Source organism: Podarcis gaigeae (genome assembly GCF_964106915.1).
Source record: "Podarcis gaigeae genome assembly, chromosome: 8".
NCBI classification, from domain to species: domain Eukaryota; kingdom Metazoa; phylum Chordata; class Lepidosauria; order Squamata; family Lacertidae; genus Podarcis; species Podarcis gaigeae.
Window position 1 is genome coordinate 39745009 of NC_139684.1, and position 13933 is coordinate 39758941.

Here is a 13933-nt window from a genome sequence, read left to right on the forward strand (position 1 = left end):
TGCAGACCCCCCCCCTGCCTCCAGCTACTCACTAAAGGAGGCAAAGGCAGAGAGAGAGGAGAAAGCAGTGGTGGCGGCAGCAGAGTGCCCCCCTCGATCAATTTTCATGCAAGAATCATTATCGGTAAATTGGAAATCTGGCGAGCTGACAGCAAATTTGTCTCTCCTAATGAAAGAGAGAGGGTAGGAAATCATCAAGCATCTGTTCTTTGCAGGCTGAAGTCTCCAGCGTTTTAATGCCGTGGTGGTGGTTCCGCTGGTCTCTCTTAAAGCGTTTTGTCTTCTTGATTTTCACTCAAGCTCTGGTGGGCTGTTTTTTCCTCCAAAAAAGGAGGAAAAATTGCCCTGCTTTTTTGAAAAAAGAAGAATGGGGACAGAAAAGGCAAAAGGTCGACCAAAGGATGGATTTATAATAAGAGTTTCTGCATCTGATCTTCCAGGGCATGAAAAGCTAAACACTAATGAAACAAACCCATAGGAGAGAGTGGGAGGGGGTGGGAGGGGGTGAGAGAGAGAGGGAGAGAGAGGGAGAGTGTGTGTAACAACACAGTTGGGTTCCGGGGCTGGGAAGGACCTCCAAAACAAGTAGTGAAATAGCTTTTTCTACCCACTTGTCCCCTTCTGCCTATGTCTTCACCAGGTTGCCCCTTCTCTTGGCTCCAGTTTTCCATGTACAGCAGCTGTTGGTCCAGGGGGGCAAATAATAACATTCCCCTCTACACATGCATACACACGCACACAGGCATGCGCACGCACACACACACACAACGCACAAGCTGCTTGAACCCCCCTTTAAAAGGGGGAGTAAGACCCAAGAGGAGAACTTTGTCCTTTGCTGTGAGGAAGCCTCCCTCTTTCACCCTCCTCCTTTGAATACAAAAGACTGAGAAGAATAGCAGGACTAGAGTTAACTATCTTGAGAGGGAGGGAGGGGAGAGGCAGGTCTCCCCAGAGTCATAACCTGCCCTAAAAGCTCTTTCCAGCTAGCAGCCTTTGGTAAAACTGACACAGTTCCTAACCTGCTGCTTCTGGGATGAAACACTGATTGTACTCTGCCACAATTTGGAAGGCTAGTTGGCTCCCATCACCCCAAGGGTGTAACCAAGGGGGGCAGAGGGGCAGCTAGCCCCTAAATCAGTACAAATCAATACAAATTTAGCCCCCCCAAAAAATTCCCGTTTCGCCCATGTCCCATCCCACCCTATTGTGTGGTCCATGCAATACAAACCTGAACAGAGAGAGTAGGCAAAGGCTGACCCACCACTGTCTTTGTTTCCATCATAGAAATATGGAATGCACACCACAGAGAGAGTTAACCTAAACTTACAGATAACTGTGTTCTCCTTTCTAAATTCTCCTTGCAACCCCAAGCCTTTGAGCATTAAAGCTTCTTGGAACATGAAAACTGTGGGCCAGGATGGCTCTCAGGAATAAGAGAGAGGGTACACTCTTGAATTTCAAGGCAAGGAATCTGAAATTTAACCACCGTGCATGTTTCAAAGGAATCAATACTGCTAAGCAGAATTAAAAAACAACAACAGAAACTTGTATATGATTTAATCTGCTAATCTCCCATTTGCCCACCTGGTAACACCTGCAGATCAGCCCCAGCACTTAGATGCAAGTTGCAGACCAGATTACCTTAAAATATCCACAGTGGTTATTAAGCAGGTAAAAATGCCTGCAGTTTGTTTAACCAAATTAGGTAGGATGCATTCTCTCACAGGACTCATCACCAGGCAGAAGGTGATAGGAACTGGTTTACTGGGGAGTGAACCTACTTGCATTCGGGATTTCTGAGCCTCTCCACCATCCTGCTCTTCCTCTGCCAGCTGTGGCCTCCTCTTGACACCCAAATTCAAGATGGCAAATGTGCGATATCTCAGAATTGCAAAGGGAAGCCACATCCTGTGCTGGTCATGAGGCGCCCTTCAAACAGCTTAAGGCGGCAGCCCCGGGGAAGACTGACGGCTTGGTGGGGGGAAGGGTGCATGCAAGTGTCACCCACCTCTCCTTGCGTGGGCCACCCAGTCCCAAGCAAAAACAACAACCCCAAGCTTCTGCACACAGAACCAAGCTCCTGAGAGAATGGTCTGCAATTAAAAACAAGCAAGTAACTCCTCCACCCACGAAGCCACAGTCTGCCCATATATCACTGTCAGATCTCGACATCATTTCACCAAACAGCAAAGGGGAGGGGAAGAGGCTGTAAAAACTATACCGAAAGCAAGTCTCCCCAAGAGGGGAGAATTATTGTAATCGTGCAGTACTATTCTGAAGCTGGAAACAAATACTGAAAGCAGGTAGAAGAAATGGATTGCCACTCCTGGAGTGGACCATCCTCTTGCCGTTTTTGCCTCTGGTAAAGCAGGTTTCTGTACAGTTGCAAAAAAACCCTGCAAAAGCTATTTGACCACAGGAGATGGGGTGGGGTGGGGGGGACAAACACATACACACACACATCTCCCACAACACTCAGAAACAAAGCTGCAATTGACTCTCTTTAAAACCCCTGTATGTGTCCTGTCCAAGTCAGAACAGACCAAAAAAACTGTGAAGTCTATCCTGCCTCAAGATCTCCAGCATTTAACTCGTATAAACCATTCTTTTCCAGGGTTTCAAGGCAGGAGTATTTCCCAGCCTTGTCTGGGAATCAACCCGGGACCTTCTGCCTGTAAAGCAGCTACTACTGAGCTATGATCCCTCCACCACGGTGGTGGAAGCAGTCAATTTGACCCAAGTGGGGGGGGGGGACTATGACACTAGTCAGGCCTTGGATTCAAACAAATCAGGTTATTTAAGGAGGTAGTGCCCTAAATAAATGAAAGGCCAAACTAGATACGATGTCAATAGATCATGACTTGATCTCCCAGAATTTTCCTCAAATGTAAAACAACCTGGGTGGAAGAAATGAATCAGAATGCTAAGCAGGAGTTAGGTAAAGGTAAAGGTACCTCTGCCCATACGGGCCAGTCGTGACCGGCTCTGGGGTTGCGCACCCATCTCGCTTAAGGGGCCGGGGGCCAGCGCTGTCCGAAGACACTTCCGGGTCACATGGCCAGCGTAACGCTGCTGCTTTGGCGAGCCTGCACCAGCGCAGCACACAGAAACGCCGTTTACCTTCCCGCTATAAAGCGGTACCTATTTATCTACTTGCACTTAAGGGTGCTTTCAAACTGCTAGGTGGGCAGAAGCTGGGACCGAACGACGGGAGCTCACCCCGCCACGGGGATTCGAACCGCCAACCATACGATCAGCAAGTCCTAGACGCTGAGGTTTTACCCACAGCGCCACCCGCGTCCCTCAGGAGCAGGAGTTAGCCTGTTGCAAAGTGCATTTAACATACATTTAACACAAACAGCTTCCCCCAAAGAATTCTGGGCACTATAGTTTATCTAGCTAAAATTCCCAGCATCCTTAATAAACTACTGTTCCCAGGATTCTTTGGAGGAAGCCATGCATTAAAAAAGCTCTTTAATGGCATGCTATTAATGCAACCTACAGTATGTCTCCCTATCCTACAAGCAATTTTTTGTAAGGTGGGGGACTTCAAATTGAGAAAATGGGATGGTGGTAAGTTTTTTAAAAAAACAACAACACACCCACCCTACTTTCTTCCCTTTGGTAATGGGAAAAAAGGAGATCCATCTCCTGACATCCCACCTAGCTTGGACCTAACTTGTTTCTTCTCAGGAGTGGGAGCCATGAGCCATGAGTGTGATCAGAGGAACATCTTCCAACCTGGGCTTCCCACTGATGATGAACACATACAGCATTTGGGGAAGCAACACAGCTTGGTAGTGGAGCATCTGAATTGTATGTAGAATGTCCCAGGTTCAATCCCTGGCATTTCCAGGTAGGACTGGCGGAGACTCCTGTCTGAAACTCTGCAGAGCAGCTGCCAGGCAGTATATACAATACTAAACTAGATGAACTCGGTATAAGGCAGCACTGCCTATGGTCGCTTAAGCCAATCACCCATCTATCCCCATCACTCCTGTTCCTGCCCCTCACAATCCTGTGTGCCGTCAACTGTCATTCTTTTATAGGTTTTTAATTTGCTAGGATTACCCTAACAACGGTGGTAATTAATACTAACCCCTCCTCTACCGTATATGCTAATGGCATGAGCCATAAAAATTAATTTGCAAACATGTCATTACACAATAGCTGAACAGCCAATAAACCTGCAATTATAGGCCAATCATTGAGCAGGAACAGAGGGAGGGGTGGCTTGCCAATTTGATTTTTTTTTTTAATTACATAAAGCTCTAGAGGAGAATTGTTTCTCTCAAGAGAAGCTGGGCTTAGTTTCAAAAAATCAGGCTCTGCCTTTGCTCTCCCTAAGCTTAACCCAAATGTAGGTGAGAGGGAGGGTGACATTCTGGAAGCCCAGAATGGTTCCCTAGCACGGAAACCATGTTAGCAGATGATGTTATGCAACACTGATAGCTGAGAACGTGAAGGAAAGAAGGGAGTTCCTTGCATTTGCCCCTATCCCCAGGACCCATCAGACCTAGAGGATGTGACATAACACTGAAGCAGAAAGCAGCACATGAGTATATGCAGAGTGATTTCCCCATCGTCTGCAAGTAACCACAGTCAGCCAAGCCAGCATAGGGAGAGGGCTTTTAAGCTAGAAATGTTGGAGCTACAGTCATTCACCACAGAATCAATATTTAGTAAAGCGCTTTACAGTTGTTCCGAGTGTGCCCTCACAATAACTCTGCAAGGTTGATCACTGCCGCTCCCCACTTTACAGAGAGCAAACTGAGGCCTCTTTGCTGGAAGTTACACAGTGAACTGGCAAGGTAAAGGTAAATGGTAAAGGACCCTTGGATGGTTAAGCCCAGACAAAGCCGACTATGGGGTGTGGTGCTCATCTCACTTTTCAGGCCGGGGGAACTGGCATTTGTCCACAGACAGCTTTCCGGGTTCATGTGGCCAGCATGACTAAACCACATGGAGGACCGCGACGAGTGCCAGAGCACACAGAAACGCTGTTTACCTTTTCACTGCAGCAGTACCTATTTATCTACTTGCACGGGTGTGCTTTCAAACTATGAGGTTGGCAGAAGCTGGGACAGAGCAATGGGAGCTCACCCCATTGCGCTGATTCGAACTGCCGACCTTCTGATTGGCGAGCCCATGAGGCTCAGTGGTTTAGACCACAGTGTGCACCCGTATCCCACAACTGACAAGACACCTCCCAAGAGGCAGGTCCAACAATGTTCCACTCACTTGAAGATTGGATTGAGTCCTGTTTCTGGTGGTTATCCAAATCACCACTATCTCAGAAAGCCAGTGCAGGAGGATCCTAAGGGCCTAGGCAGGAATCAAACACCACCTGTTCCCAACCTGCCAAGTTGCCTCTCAGCAGCCCAGGGCCAACCATTTCTTGCTCTGTGACTCAGTTTGCCGCTTTCAGCAGGTATGACCCTACTAGATGGCCCTACTAGATCCACGTTGGCACATCTGCCCAAGGGAAGATGCCAGTTCCAGGAAAGCAGAGCAGTAAACAGTGGCTGTTGCTGGGCTTGTTTTTCAGGGATGGCTTGCCTTGCCCAGAGATGCAAGATGGCCCTACTAGATCCACGTTGGCACATCTGCCCAAGGGAAGATGCCAGTTCCAGGAAAGCAGAGCAGTAAGCAGTGGCTGTTGCTGGGCTTGTTTTTCAGGGATGGCTTGCCTTGCCCACGCCCTCTGCCTGGGTGCCAGCTCAGAGCTCTCGCTCTCCCCCGCCATCCTTTGTACATCACTCACGTCTACGGTGTGCCAGCCCTCCAGGGCTTGCTAATGGGAAGGGAAAATGGTGCTGGGCAGCAGGAGGGGTACTTAAGAGCTGCCTCATAGAAAATGAGCTATTGTTCACTCCTTGTGTATTGAGTGCACAAGCTTATGGAGGGGGGGGGGAGTGTCCTTTCTGGAGAGCCCTTTGCGCTGCCTGAATGGCACAAGGGAAAAGGAGAGAGAGAGAGAGAGAGAGAGAGAGAGAGAGAGAGAGAGAGCTTCCTTGCCTTTGCCAAATGCCCTTTGGACTGACACAGAAATGAGGTGTGGCAGCTCAGCCACAAGTCAGGCTCAGATGAGCAGATATCTTGGACAGGCCAAAGGTTTTTAAATGAAACCAGTCATAATTATTCTTATTAAGGGTGAGCAAAGGTAATAATTGCTATAACACAGTCTTTTTCAGGAGATCATGTCTCAGGCTGGCCCCTTGGCAAGAGCAGCATCTGCCCATCGCTCAGGATTGCTTCTGCCAGGACGAGCAGGGGATGTTCAGGCCAGTCCTTCAGCCTTTTTATTGTATCCTTCTTCAGCAGGAAGGATCCACTCCTGAACCCTCAGAAGACAAAGAAAGATAGGAAGCAGCCTTATAGTGAGTCAAGACTCATTGGTCCATCTAGGATTTTTAGACAGGGGATTGAACCTGAGCCCTTCAGCCCCAGAGCCAGGGGGGTCATGCTCCAGGTGGCGAGGCTACTAAACCTGCAACATCCTCCACAACCACCTAGATTTTTTTACTCCCCAAGGGAATCAAGGAAGGCAAAAAGTGCAACTTGAGGCCATCTGATGGCAAGCCACCACACATCTGTAAGCCATACCATTGCTCCTTCTGGATACAACATGCTCAAAGAGACACTTGATTAACTGAAAAACAAGAATTATGAAATGATCTTTTAAAAAACAATAGAGCTCAGCAGGTGTAAGGAATGCTATATGTGTTTGGAACTCTTTAGTTAAGCAAAAAAGATGGTAAGGAGAAAGTGGAGAGAATGTTACCCAAGTTGTGGTTATTCAATGCAGCTGTTGAACAGTAGATTCTGGAGTGACACCCCTTAGAAACTAGAGTGTTAAGCATTATATGAATCATTGAAATAAATAAGATACAAATCTACACAAGCACCCAGAATTTCACACTAAATAGAACCATGTGGTGGAATTCACTATCATAAGAGGTGGTGCTGGGCTTTGGTGGCTTGAAAAGGCAAAATTGCAGAAGATGTCCTGCCAGTGGCTATGAGCCTCATCAGTGAAAAGCAACCACCATAAACAACAATATGAAATATCTATTTCCTTCATGCTTTGTCAATCACTGTGGCAAACAGGGTGCTGGAAGTCTGGGCCAGCAGGGCTCTTCTTATGTTCCTAAGTCCACAGTTTGAATTATAACCTCCTCCTCCACCACAGTAAAAACATTAGCCACCTCTCCCCACTTCAGAAATTGCTCTCCGGAAGAAAAAAAGGGCTCACTGGTGCCCTCTAGTGTGTAAGATGGTACCACATCAAAGGAACAGCAGCCCTGCCTGAGTTATCTGGACAGTGTGAAAAATCTGTCTCTTTTATGAGTAAATGCAAACTCCAAAAGATGAGTTAGCGTTTCTAGGCATATATGAGGCAGGATCACTCAGTTCAGCATCCTTCCAATCTAAATATAAAAACCTTTCTGTCACGCCCTATGCAGCACCTGCCTGAGTACTGAGTTTCTTTTAAGAGGTTGCCCTGCCCAATGCCCAGAGGAGTTGCAAGACCTGCTACTCACAAGACAGGCAGTGAGGCATCCTTGGCGAATGATAGGAGCCCTCCCCCCTCCCATCTCATCTCTAGTACTATTAAAGGTGTGCCCAACTAACACCTGGGAATTGCAGCGGTCACATGAAACAAGTAACTGGATAAAGTATAGAGACTTCCTAACATCTACCACTGGCTGGTCTCAAATTCCTAAATGTCTCCCCAAATGCCCCCATTTTTCTCTTTGTGGATGTGCTCATAGATTAAGATCCCTGGCTTCCCCACTGGGGAATATGTAGCCTTCTGGTTGTTGTTGGACTACAACTCACATCAGCCCTGAGTCATTGGGCACATTGCCTGGGGCTAGTGGGAGCAGGTTCCCCAGCCCCAAGAGCAAGGATCTTAGGTGGGATGGCTGAGAAAGGCCTCCTCTGTCCACAATCTCAGGAAGCCAACATGAGTGGGGGAAGGCAGTTAGAGGCAGGAGAACCTGAAGCTCTCACGTTGGCAGCCCACCAAAATTAGCAACAGGCAGTCTCCTTAGATTCTGCTGCTTTTCTAAATGGTCATGTGGAAAGAGGGCCAAGGCCTGGAGGCAGGTACACTTTCCAAACACCTGCAGCGTAGGCGAGGGCTGGGCAAGCTCACCTAAGCCTTCCACAATAGCTCCACTGCCTTTGCCAAGGAGTGGGTGGCTAAGTGAGTGCCAGGCTAAGAACACTGCATCTGGGAAAGGGACGCAGTTCAGTGGTACAGCACATGCTTCGCCCACAAAAAATCCCAGGTTCAATCCCTGGTGTCTCCATGCAGAGCTGGGAAAGGCCCCTGCCTAAAATCCAGAACTACTGCCAGTCAGTGCAGACAACACTGAACAAGATTGAGCAGTGGTCAGACCTGATATAAGGCAGCTTGCTCTGTTCCCATGTTCCATCTCCTTTCTCCACTTTGTCCCATCTTTGCAGAAAGGAGGAGCATCACAAATCTTGCAACAGGTCAAGTCACGTCCATCATGAAAGCATCCCATGCCTTTCCTCAAACTCCTTCCTGTCCGTCATTATCTAATGCCACAATAAACAATCTCCCCCATCTTCTACCTGCTTTGTCAACAATCTCCCAACACACCACCCAGAATCACATAGCCACTGTGTTGTGTCTGCTTAAGAACTTTCTGAATGACAGCTCAATATACTTGGAGGAGTTAGCTGCCTGAAGTTAAGTTTTCCCATTCTATGCTGCATTTCTATAGAAGAGTAGAAGAAGCACTGAACGCAGAAGCAGGTGCTCAATTCAACTTCCAGAAAACTTGGATTTCATCCTTTTTCAAAAAAAGTTGCTACCTCCTATGGTGGTGGAGACATGCTTGGAAGCATGTTGGCAATGCCTGCTGCAACCTCAGACGCCGTAACAGTGGTCGGCTGGAGGTGTGGCTTCAGTGTTCTTACCCCTCCCATAAATAGCATACCAGAATTCTGCAAACTAGGCAGAATTATGCAAAGTAAGAGAAATAATGCAACTATGCACATTTTGTACAACTGTACTCATCACACAGTTTGCATCAAACATACAAGGAGTATATGCAAGCCGCCCTAGCTATACATTCCAGTCACATAGTTGAGCTGAGCATTACCACATCATCTGCTTTTCTGGGGAAATCCAGAAAATGCTGAACACAGGAGGAAAGATGGAGTGGCAGAAGGAGGAAGGTGTTGAAAGACCCGCCTGTTTCATATGAATTACATGTTCTGCTCAGAGCAATCCACCTACGCCTGGCATATCCAGTAATGCACAGGGGCACCCTGAGGTTCAACCTCGCCTGCCTTCCCTTAGATCCCTAATCATCCCAGACTCTCTGGTTTCGCTTGCCTGGAGCAGGGCTGCAGCCTCATTTACCAAATTCAGACATACGTATCACTTCTGGAAAGCTATTAGTAGAAGCAAAAGGAACAAGTAATTCAGAGAACAGAGAAAGGGACAGATAAACACACCGGCATGTACCTTTGCCAGGCATAGTGCCTCTATTGAAAGGTGCAGCTTCCAGTACTGTGCACATCTATACTGTCCTGCAAATAACTCACCAACATTTTTCAGTGGCACAGTTTTGCTAAACCTGTTCCCAGAGATAACTACTACAGACCCAATACACACCATGATCAACAACTCCTTCAATAACATTCTGAAAAAGGTCGCATTGTCCTCCTCAAGGTCCTAACGCTGTGTTCCAAGGTCCCCTTGTTCTGGTTCCCGAGTGCCTGTGATTTGGAGAGAGGACAGAAACAGTCCTCTCTTGCCCTGTACATCCAACTGAGCACAAGACTGTGTCAGCCAATAAGCCCAGAGGGGAAAGTGCAGCCACCTCCAGCGTTCATTAAGCAGGAGGTACTCAGCAAAGATTTCCTGCCGCCACTGACCTTTGATTAAGTGAAATGAAGACATCCATCAGGATTTCTAAAACCGACTCAAGTCACAGCCAGGCCTCTAACGCCACTCGCAGACCTCTGCTCCAGAGTGGCTGGCTTCCTTCGCCGGGTGTCATCCCACGGGAGGGGAATGAAGAGGGTTATTTATATCAATAGGGCACGTCTTGGCCCCTGATCCGCTCGACCTGGCTCATGAATAAAACATGGCTCTAATTACGAGATGATGAGGCCAAAGCCGCTCAGAGCAGGGAGGAGGCAGGTCAGGGAGAAAAATCCTCTTTTAAAAATCACCCCACTTTTCTCTCTTATCAGCTTGACCGAGGTTTTATATTGGGGTGCAGGGCATACCTCTGCAAGAGGCAGAGTGCAACATCAACTCCAGATCCCAAAGCAGGAAGATCATCCAAATGCTACCTCCCTCAACTTTGTAAAAAAACAGACATAGATTTCACGGAGAATCCCAAATCTGAGAATGACAATAAACTAAAAAGCCAGTCCATGTGGTCAAATGCATACAGGCTTGATGAGATCTGCATCGTGTGAAATCATTTTTGGGGTTCCTGCACTGTTCCCCCCACCCCAGCATGGCTTGCAAAACTGACCACAGCTTTATTTATTTATTTAGACTACAACAAAATAATAATATCTAAGCAGTGCACAAAATAATGTAAAATAATTATAGATAAAAAACAGATTTAAAAAATAAGCAAAAGCAGACAGCTTCATTGCAAAACAGCCACAAGTGGCCCAATAAATGTGAACAGTTGCGCTGTTAGCCAGGCATATGATGAAACAAGTGCATGGCCACTTCTCCCTGTGAAAGAGGTCTGATAAACCCATTTCTGCATCACCCACATTCAGGTCTCAGAATTGGCTTAACCAGCTCTGATGTTGCTGCTGCAATGGGTTCCCGGTTGCTTTGTTTCCAGCAGAAAGATGAAATGCACATACATATAGATAACCTACATAATACTGCCATTTTTTAAAAGAACCCCTCAAGTTCCCTTTTTAAGAGGAGTGAGGGGAAGAAAGGTCTTGATGCTTTGTGTCGATAATATGCACAAAGATAGATACGTTCACCAGCTGCTATGATGAGGAAGGAGGGGGAAATCAAAGCCATTATCTGCCCAATTCAAGAGCTGCCTCCTTGCTTAATAGCCCGTTGAGGAGCAAGGTGTTTCAGCATGGAGGCTGCCTCCTTCCAAGCAAGGCTGCCACACACACACAACCCTAGGCCTCCACCACGAGGTACTTGTGCACGGGAGATAAACTTCTATGAGCTTGGAGCAGACTGCCAATAAACTCAGCCTGCCTCTTACACAGCCCAGCAGCTGCAAGTAAATACAAGAGTATGTGGGGGGCGGGGGTGGAATTAAGCAATTAAAAATGCATTGCTTTCTCCAGCAAGCAAGGAAAGTATTGTACCCCCCCCCCCGTCCAACACACACCTGTATGCTGCACACCTTACCAATAAGCCTCCCCACCCCCCAAACAATAATCTCTCTCTCTCTCCCCTCCCTCCCTCCCAACTGGTCATACTGAGTTGCAGTCTGAGTTGAAAACCTTGGAGCTAAGAAAGGTGTCCCAGCATAGGGATATTATGGAATTCTCATGCACCCCGCCCCCCCAAATAAAAGGAGTGGTGAGCCAGCCAGTGGCCTACAGTCTGGCTCTGATTCACAAAACAACGTTTATCTGCTCCCCCAGTGGCCCAGCCATAATTAAGCAGCTGTAAAACCTTTGCTGTCTTACTGGTTTCAAATGGTGAGAAAGAAGTTCCACCTTTCAGTGTTGCACATTTCATTAGGTTTCGTATATGGATGTCTCATCCATGCCAAAGCACATGTGTTCCAAAACTGGGAACTCTCTGCTGTAAAATTGCGGATTTTTTTTATAAGAGAGCTTAAGTGACTATCTCATGGGAGAGGATTGTGCAGGGAAGCATTCTTCTGCTTCAGAAGTGGTCGTTTATTTCTTTAGCTCCACTTTAATTATCACTAAACAAAACCCCACTATATTGATCGGGTGAATTTTGCTTTTGGGGAGTACCTGGACCCAGACTGCAGCAGGTCCAGTAGGCCTAAATGCCCAGATCAGACTGGACTATTTCTGATATCTTGCTGGTGAGCCACGGACTTGGCTTGCAAGTGTTGGATCCCTGGAGTTATTTGCATCCTCCTTCCACCCACAGTATCTCTTATTCAATGGACCTGCTCTGTAGATAGAAAGAACACAGGAAGCTGCCTTATACCGAGTCAGACTATTTGTCTATCAAGCTCAGTGTTGTTTACTCTGGCTGGCAGTCTCTGTTACCCAAAGCTGCCAGGGATTGAACCTCCCACCTTGTGTGTGGCAAGACATGTGGTTGAGCACTGAGCTACAGGCCCTCCTCCCTGTACTTATAATTTGGATTTGTATGGGCTGATGGGATGGATTGGTGGCCTGCTCCTGTGTCTGAGCAGGCGGCTGGGAATAGATTCCCCGCCTCCCACCCCCATCCCAAAAAATCCTTCCAGCAACAAAGGAAGTATGACTTTTCTTTGGTGCATAGAAGAAGCTCACTGTGAGTTCCTTGGATAAGGAAGAGGGGAGTCAGTTAAACAGGACTGGCCAAAGCAGATAAGGGATGATGAATGGAAGTGGAAAGCCCTGGGTGGCCAAGACAGATAATCGGGTGAGGATGCTGCCGCCTGCGTGATTTTAAACTCAGGTGCTTGGAGTAAAAGTCTGAACCATTCTTGAAGCTTAGGAAGCCAGCAAAGGCAGGAGAAGGAGCGTGTAAGTAGTCCCAAATCCTTCAAAGATTCAAAGGAATAATCAGGCTCCCAGGCTTCCTGATCATAAGGAGCCTGACTGAAACTCCACAGGGGTGTATGGAAAACTTTCCACTCATCAAAAACCAGGGAGCGGAACAGGAGCAGGAAAGACTGGAAAGTTATTTCCAGTTCTTAGATGTCAGGACTCTGCAGGCATTTGGGGAGGGGAGGGGAGAAGGAGAATGCAAACCAGCTCCAGCATTTTCCGGACCAAGGTTTTCTCATTCTCTGTAACTGCGTAAAAGGGGGGGGGGGGCTGCATACACCATACACCTAAGAATTCTGGGAACTGTATTTGTTAAGGGTGAGGGGTAAACTGCAGAGCCCAGGTTTCAGGGTGGGTGGGTGTGCGCTTTAAAATGCTTCAAATATATGGTATGTACGAAGATGCTGGAAAGAGCATTCCAAAACCATCCTTCTGCGTGGGACAGAAGTGGGTGACCCACAAAAAGAAACAGATGATTGTCAGCTCTAATAGCCCTTGTCTAGCTGCAGCACCTACGACTGAAAGATGAGAAAACTGCCTGCCCCATTGCCTTTTGGACTGACAGTAGGCACCGCTGCCGTCCACTGCTTCTCCATCTATCATAGACCAGGATGGTTGCAGCAGAGGACAAGGATGGTGCTTGGGGGAGGGGAGATGAAGGGGAAGACAGACCGAGCTAAATAGCACAACCATGCATGTCATTTACCTGATAGGTACGTCACCATCATCTAATTCTGCCAACAGAAATGCCAGTCACTGTGCTTTTCATTTTAGCAGAGTGTAGCTACACTAGTCTGTCACTACAAAAACAAGCAGAAGCACTATAGTGTCTTGAAGGCTAACCAGTTTATGATAGTGCAAGTTTCTGTGGATTAGAGAGACTTTCTCAAATGCATGGAGCATTGTCCTGTATTACAAGTACATATATACCCATGGCTGGGATAGGGTTTGCAAAACAGTGAGGTCAGAGGGGAACATCATGAAGAAGCTACACATGGTGACAATTATGCTATTAATAGTGGCCACACACACACACACACACCCTCATTGTTGATACCACAGACACCCTGGCATCGTTAAGTCAATTAACATGTGCATTTTGACTTATTAAACTAAAATGGAAAAAACAACCTCTGTCCTGATTCAACCCACAAGAGCTTTTAATGCTTTCTACACTAAAATACACAGTCCAAAATGTGTG

The 13933-nt window shown here is 47.2% G+C and overlaps 1 protein-coding gene across 7 annotated transcripts in view; it reads right to left on the minus strand.

Moving 5' to 3' along the window:
* Nucleotides 1–13933, minus strand: part of GSE1 (Gse1 coiled-coil protein) — a 443607-nt gene that overhangs the window by 128126 nt on the left and 301548 nt on the right. The window lies entirely within an intron of this gene.